Raw genomic sequence first — 7,289 nt, forward strand, 5'->3', positions numbered from 1 at the left:
CTAGATCCAAAATTCAAAACGACATGAGAAGATGTAGTTTCGGCTTTCATTACCCAATATGAGAGTAACGTAGAGTTCAAATCGACTCTACGTGAACTTGAAATGCTTAAGAAAGACGTCGATGAAGGTTTCCTTGCTTTCTATGGTAGATGGCGAGAAAAGGCGGCTCACCTTGCCCAAAGGCCACCTGAATTAGAGTTAGTACAAAAATTCATTGACAATTGTCATGAAAAGTATAACAAGCATCTACGTTACCTTGGTTTAGACACTTTTCAAAAGGTTTATTCTGTGACTACTAGGATTGAAGATGATCTTGATAAAGAAAAAGCAAACAAACCTTATCATCATCAACCTAAGAATAAGTACAAAAAGGGGAATGATAATACCTCATCATCTATTGATGTATTTGCGGCTTCCACGCAATATAATAATACGAATCAATATAATAGTAATGATCCTCGAATGAGATGGACAAAAGAAAATTTACACCATTTCCTGTGAGTTACAAAGAATTATTAGAATTATTGAGTAAAAAAGGTCTACTTGCACCCACAGGGCCAACACCACCCACTCCACCAGAAAGAAGGTACGCTCAATGGGATGACAGTGCTTATTGTGCTTATCATAGAGGCGTTGGGCATGATACTGAACGTTGCTACGTCCTAAAGCACAAAATGCAAGATCTAGTAGACGATGGGAGAATTCCCACGCCTAAACCTAACAACAATGTATCCCCATTAGGGGCATTTTACATTGATGAGGACCATATGGGAAGTGATACGTGCAATCCTTTGGATTATATCACACCCATAGGGAAACCTCTAACCACAACACTCATAGGGGCAACTAATGAAGTGTGTGGGTTATGGGACGACGACTTTCAAGACTTATATGTCTCTAAGTATGTCGCCGTCCACCTCCATCTTGTTTACAAAATGAGACAAATGGAGCGCTTGATTGGGATCATTTCTTGGGGAAGTCACAAGATTTATCAAATCTCTCCTTGGATGAACAATTGCATCAAGAACAATTCATGGAACATCTTAAAATGGAGGCACATTCAAAGCCTCTAAAAGAAAGTTGGTTCACGAATCATACAACTAACCCAAATGAGATAGATCATCTAACTCGTTTTGGGCGAGTTTACCAAGCATCGCCAAATGGATCTTCGACCACACAAAATCAAACTCAAGGTCTAGTACAAAATTCGATACCACCTCCACTTGAGGTGGAAGATTCATTGGTCAAACAACTTCGCCAATCCAAGGCGAATGTTAGCATTTGGGAACTCCTAACTAATTCTAAAGAACATAGGAATTCTCTTATGAATACTCTAACGGCTTTGTCTGTAAGTACAGACACAACTCCCCAAGATCTCGTTAGCTTGCTTACTAGCAAGAAATCCAACAAGTCAATCATTTTTACTAATGATGATTTGCCTTCAAAAGACACTACCCACAACAATGCATTATACTTAAATGTGGGGTGCAAGGGATACAATATCCCTCTTACTTTGGTAGACAATGGGTCAGCTATAAATGTATGCCTATTGCGAATTGCAAAATATTTAGGCCTTAATCCAGAAAAAGATTTTCAATCAACAACACAAAGAATTAGGGCCTATGACAACTCGAGTAGATCGGTGTGTGAAACTGTTAAGCTACCAATTACCACAGGCCCAATTCAAAAGATGGTTTAATTCCATGTCATGGACATTAAACCCACATTTAACCTTCTACTTAGACGTCCTTAGATACATGAGTTTGGTGCAATACCATCCTCACTTCATCAAATGGTTAGGTTGAACTATCAAGGGCTTCGTATGACTATACATGCTTCTCCTCTCAAAATAGCTATAAATGACCAATCACTTCTAGAAATAAACCATGATAATGATGAAGAGGACATGTGGGGATTTGCCGCGGAGCCAATCTGCACAATAGAAATGGAAGAAAGCCTTGAAGAACCATTCAAGCTTGATCCATATTCCACCCAGATAGTAAATAACATCTTGTTTAAGAGTAGTTACTTTCCTAGGATGCCTTCGGAAAAGGAATGGAGAAATCTCTCTTATTTCCTATCCCAAAAAAAGTTTCTCTTTTGGATTGGGATACAAACCAACCAAAGAAGAACTAGAGTCTCACGATGTTAAAAACAAAGCACGTAGAGACAACAATAAAAAAGGGATAATCACTTTGCTCCCGGTTTACTAACAAACCCTTAATGAACAATTCATTAGGGAGGGAAAAGATTACCCATGTTATAACTTTCCAGAACCATTAGTTCTGGAAGGAATTAAAAAGCTGGATTCGAAATATTTCACGATTGCTACTTCTTAAACGATGATTTCGAAATCATCGAATCAAAACACCCAACCCCAGGGTGCTATGATATGCAAGCATTCAACTTGCTATTCGGATTAGAGCAAAACCATGTTGCTACAATGACTAATCAGAATGCCATCCAAGATGAAGCTTTTGACCCAACCTCGTTGATCATCCCTTCTAATGAAGCCTTCGAGCATGGATGGAGAAAATCTTTCAAATGGACCAATCAAAAAGGTGATAAGCTGGAAATCTTCACAGGCGAAGGGAAGATGTTTGAAGAATCGAATGACGAGTTTAGTTTAGTCTTTAAGGAAGCTGAAAATTTGAGCCTTGTGGCCATTACTGAATCTCTATTTTCTAGTTCTAAGAACGAAAATCCCAAAAAGGATTCTTCTCTAGATGTACTCTCTTTTGAATATAATAATATGAGCTCTATTTCCGAGTATATGCCTTCTCTTGAATTTTTTGAATGCTATAAAAATCAATCTAATGTAGATGATAATATTAATAAATTGGTTGAATTAATGAATGAACGAGAACAAAAGAACCCTATAATTGAAGAAACTGAAACAATCAATATAGGAACTAATGAAAACAAAAGGGAAGTCAAAATTGGCTTAACTTTAAATCCGGAAGAGCGATCGATCCTCATATCGACGCTCAAAGAATTCGAAGACGTGTTCGCTTGGTTATACAAGGACATGCCTGGAATAGATAGGGTAATTGCGGAACATACCATTCCCTTGAACCCTAATTCTAAACCAATAAAACAAAAATTTCGACGAATGAAACCTGATGTCGCTTTGAAAATAAAAGAAGAAGTACAAAAGCAATTAGACGCAGGTTTCATTCGTGTTTGTAATTACCCGGAATGGGTAGCGAACATCGTCTCAGTCCTTAAGAAGGATGGACGAGTTTGCATGTGTGTTGACTTTATGGACCTCAACAAGGCTAGCCCTAAAGACGACTTTCCTTTACCTCATATTGATATATTGGTAGATAACGCAGCTGAACATGCGATGTTATCCTTTATGGATGGATATGCAGGTTACAACAAAATTTTAATGGAAAAAGAAGATGAAGAAAAGACATGCTTTATCACCCCTTCGGGTACATATTGCTACACAGTCATGCCATTTGGTCTAAAAAATGTAGGAGCTACGTACCAAAGAACGGCTACGACTCTCTTGCATGATATGATGCATAAAGAAATATAAGTGTATGTGGATGATATGATTGTAAAATCCAAAGACAGAATGGGACACATAAAAGCTTTACGCAAATTTTTCACTGGCATAAAAGAATATAAAATGCGATTGAATCCACAAAAATGCGCCTTCGGAGTAACTTTTGGCAAATTACTCGGATACGTAGTAAGTGCACGTGGTATCGAGATCAATCCCTCTAAAATAAAGGCAATCGTTGATATGTGTCCCCCTCAAACAAAAAAAGAAATTAGGGGGTTTCTTGGCAAACTACAATACATTAGTCGGTTTATCAACAAATTGACTATAACTTGTGAACCAATATTTAAAAAACTAAAAAAAGAAGAAAACATGAATGGGACGATCAATGCCAAAGGGCCTTTAAGAAAATCAATTATTATCTCAAATGTTCACCAGTTTTAGCACCACCAGTACCCAAACTACCTCTTAGGATATACATCACGGTTACAGACACGGCCACAGGTGCCATGCTAGCACAAGAGGTAGAAAAAGTTGAGCGTGCAATATACTACATAAGTAAAAAATTCATTCAATATGAAACAAAATATAGCACCTTGGAAAAAACCACCTATACAAGGAAGAATATCCAAGTGGTTGGTAATGTAGGCCGAATTTGAACTAAAATATATTCCTGAAAAATCGATAAAAGGGAAAGTAATTTCCGATTTTCTAGCCCAACATCCTATTCAAATAAATCATGCAGAAACTATTCATCTTTTGGATGAATAGATTCTCATGACGCAAGATGACAAATGGGTAATATACTTCGACGGTGCATCCAATCAAAAAGAATGTGGCGTAGGAGTGTTACTCATAAGTCCAGAGGGAGCACATACTCCAATCTCTGTCAAACTAGACTTTGAGGTTACTAATAATGTCGCGGAATGCGAAGCGTGTATTATTGGATTAGAAGCAGCAGCTAGCATAGGTGTGCAAAAATTACAGGTATAAGGATATTCTAGTTTGATTATAAATCATATACTTAAAAAATGGAAAACAAAGAACTCCACAATGATATTATACCAAGCACACCTAGAGCAACTCATCGAGCATTTTGAACATATTGATTTTAAATATCTACCAAGGGATGATAATCAATTTTCCAATGCGCTAGCAAAATTAGCCTCAATGATCAACATTCCAGATCACTTAAATATGATGCCATTATGCGTTGATAGAAGAGAAAAACCAGAGTATTGCAACGCAATAGAGGAAATAAATGACATCGAAGGAAACAATCCTTGGTATGATCATATCTTCCAATATATTATTCATGGCACATATCCTAAAAATAATTCATCGAAAGACCAACGAGCCTTGAGAACACTCGCGGCCCAATATGGTCTATTAAATGGTCAATTATGCAAAAAGGGACCTAATGGTCAAAGCTTATTGTGTATAGACCAACCCGAATCCACACGCTTTATGGAGAACACTCACAAAGGTGTTTGTGGACCTCACATGAATGGAAAAATGCTTGCTAAAATAATTTCACGACAAGGATACTATTAGTCCACTATGGAACATGATTGCATACAATATGTTAAAAAGTGTCCAGAGTGTCAAATGTTCGCTAACTTACAACACCTTCCACCATCCGAACTATACAATCTCACTTCCCCTCGGCCTTTTTCAATTTGGGGAATTGACATAATTGGTAAAATTTCTCCAACAGGAGCAGGAGGGCACGAGTACGTATTAGTGGCCATCGACTACTTTACCAAGTGGATTGAGGCTGCTTCTTACGTGAATATCACTTCTAAACATGTCGCAAAGTTTCTCGAACGAAACATATTTTGTAGATATGGAGTTCCACACGAACTAATTAGTGATCAGGGATCTCAATTCAAAGCTGAAGTCGAGACCCTCTTAACTGGTTATAAAGTAAAACATCATCACTGATCTCCATATAGACCTCAAATGAATGGAGCTGTAGAATCGGCAAATAAAAACATAACAGTCATCATTAAGAAAATGGCAGAAAATTTTGAAGTCTAGCCGAATAAACTACACTTCGTAGTATAGGGTTATAGAACGTCCATACGAACATCAAAAGGAGTAACTCCATACTCCTTAGTTTTTGGAATGGACGCAGTTCAACCAGTCGAATTGGAAATACCATCCCTACGCATCGTACTCGAAAGTAAGCTACCGGAAGCTGAATGGGTAAGAGCGAGGTATGAAGAGCTTTTATTCCTCGATGAACGACGATTAAGAGTTTTGCATCATGTACAAGTTTACCAACGACGCATTGCGCGACATTTTAACAAAAGGGTACGACCCAGAAATATCAAAGAAGGTGACTTTGTACTAAAAGAGGTTAGGGGTCCACCAACCGATCCAAGAGGGAAATTCAAACCTAATTGGATAGGACCCTACCGCGTAATTGAAATTCTATCAGGAGGAGCTGTCAGATTAATGGATATTGGAGGTGATGAAATTCGCCAATTAATAAACATTGATCGACTTAAAAAATATTACATATGAAATCCGGATAAACTCGTTCATTCATTAAATAAATCATTTTTCTTTAGCATTCAATTAAAAGATTCTAAGTGTTACGCACTTTACCGAATAACACGGTGAAGTTCATAACACTTGGGGGGATAATTTAAAAATAAAGCATAGACCATTCAAAGTGTTCAGATTTTTTTCGAATATCACGAAAAACTCTTCACACTTGGAGGGTAATAATGCGAAAAAAAAAATTTAAACACTCGTAGCACAGGTGTCGCGCGCAACTAAAACGGTTGCGCGGATGTCACGCGCAACAGAATCAGTTACGCGCGCCACCTGATGACGAACTACGAACCCAGAATTTTTAAGCTTGAATAAAGTTGCGATTTTTACTTGCGATAAAAAGGGAGTTTTTTGAAAATAACATATACTCAGAAAATAAAAATTAAACTTTGATTTAAGTTGTTAATTAAAGTTTGATTAATTTTTTCATTTAATTTCTACATAAGAGATTGAAGAAAAATATAAAAAAAAAAAAAATTAAAAAAACCAATAATAAATAAACATTGCAAAGAACTACACAAAGAACTGATTTCGTAAATATGAATACGTAGGAAATCTTTATGATTCGGTCATATCAAAAATAAAGCTCATTTTATTCCATTCAAAATTCAAAAAAAAAAACAAGAGGCATTATTGAACTAGATAATAAATTTAAAAAAAAAAACATAGTAGTGATTACACTTTATTCGAATTAAGCTAATAACAAATTGTGTAACACTCTAAACTTTTACTATATCCTCGATTGTCACAGTCGGCGAAGGAGTAGTTTCCATTGCAGTAGTTTCGGCAACCTTAGAGTTTTCCCCTTCACCCTTCTTCTTAACCCAAACGTTGTTATTCAATTTAGGAATTGGGGTCTTTTCAACTCTTTTTCCCTTTCCTTTGGCATTTGTTGGAGTCCTTTTGCGAGTGTTTGGTGAAGGTTCTTTAATTTTTACACCTTGTTGTGTAGGTTTAGAAGGAGCCTTTCTCTTTGGTTCCTTTGAACGAGCCTTAGGAGATGAGAAGTCTAATTTTCTTCTCACTCCTTTGTTTTGGCCACTAGGAGCAGTAGTGCTGGCCGAATGCATCAAAGGTTTGGGTGGATTGCGAGCTGTGGTGGCTTGATGTACCGATCGAGCCTTGTTTAGTTCACCCTTGTCTGTCGCATTCATCCAAGCCTTTTAGAAGGAAAATAACACAACACTCGCGGTAGGATTTTGTACTACCCATCTAG

This window comes from Chenopodium album, chromosome 13 (assembly GCF_948465745.1).
Source record: "Chenopodium album chromosome 13, dcCheAlbu1.1, whole genome shotgun sequence".
Lineage (NCBI taxonomy): Eukaryota > Viridiplantae > Streptophyta > Magnoliopsida > Caryophyllales > Amaranthaceae > Chenopodium > Chenopodium album.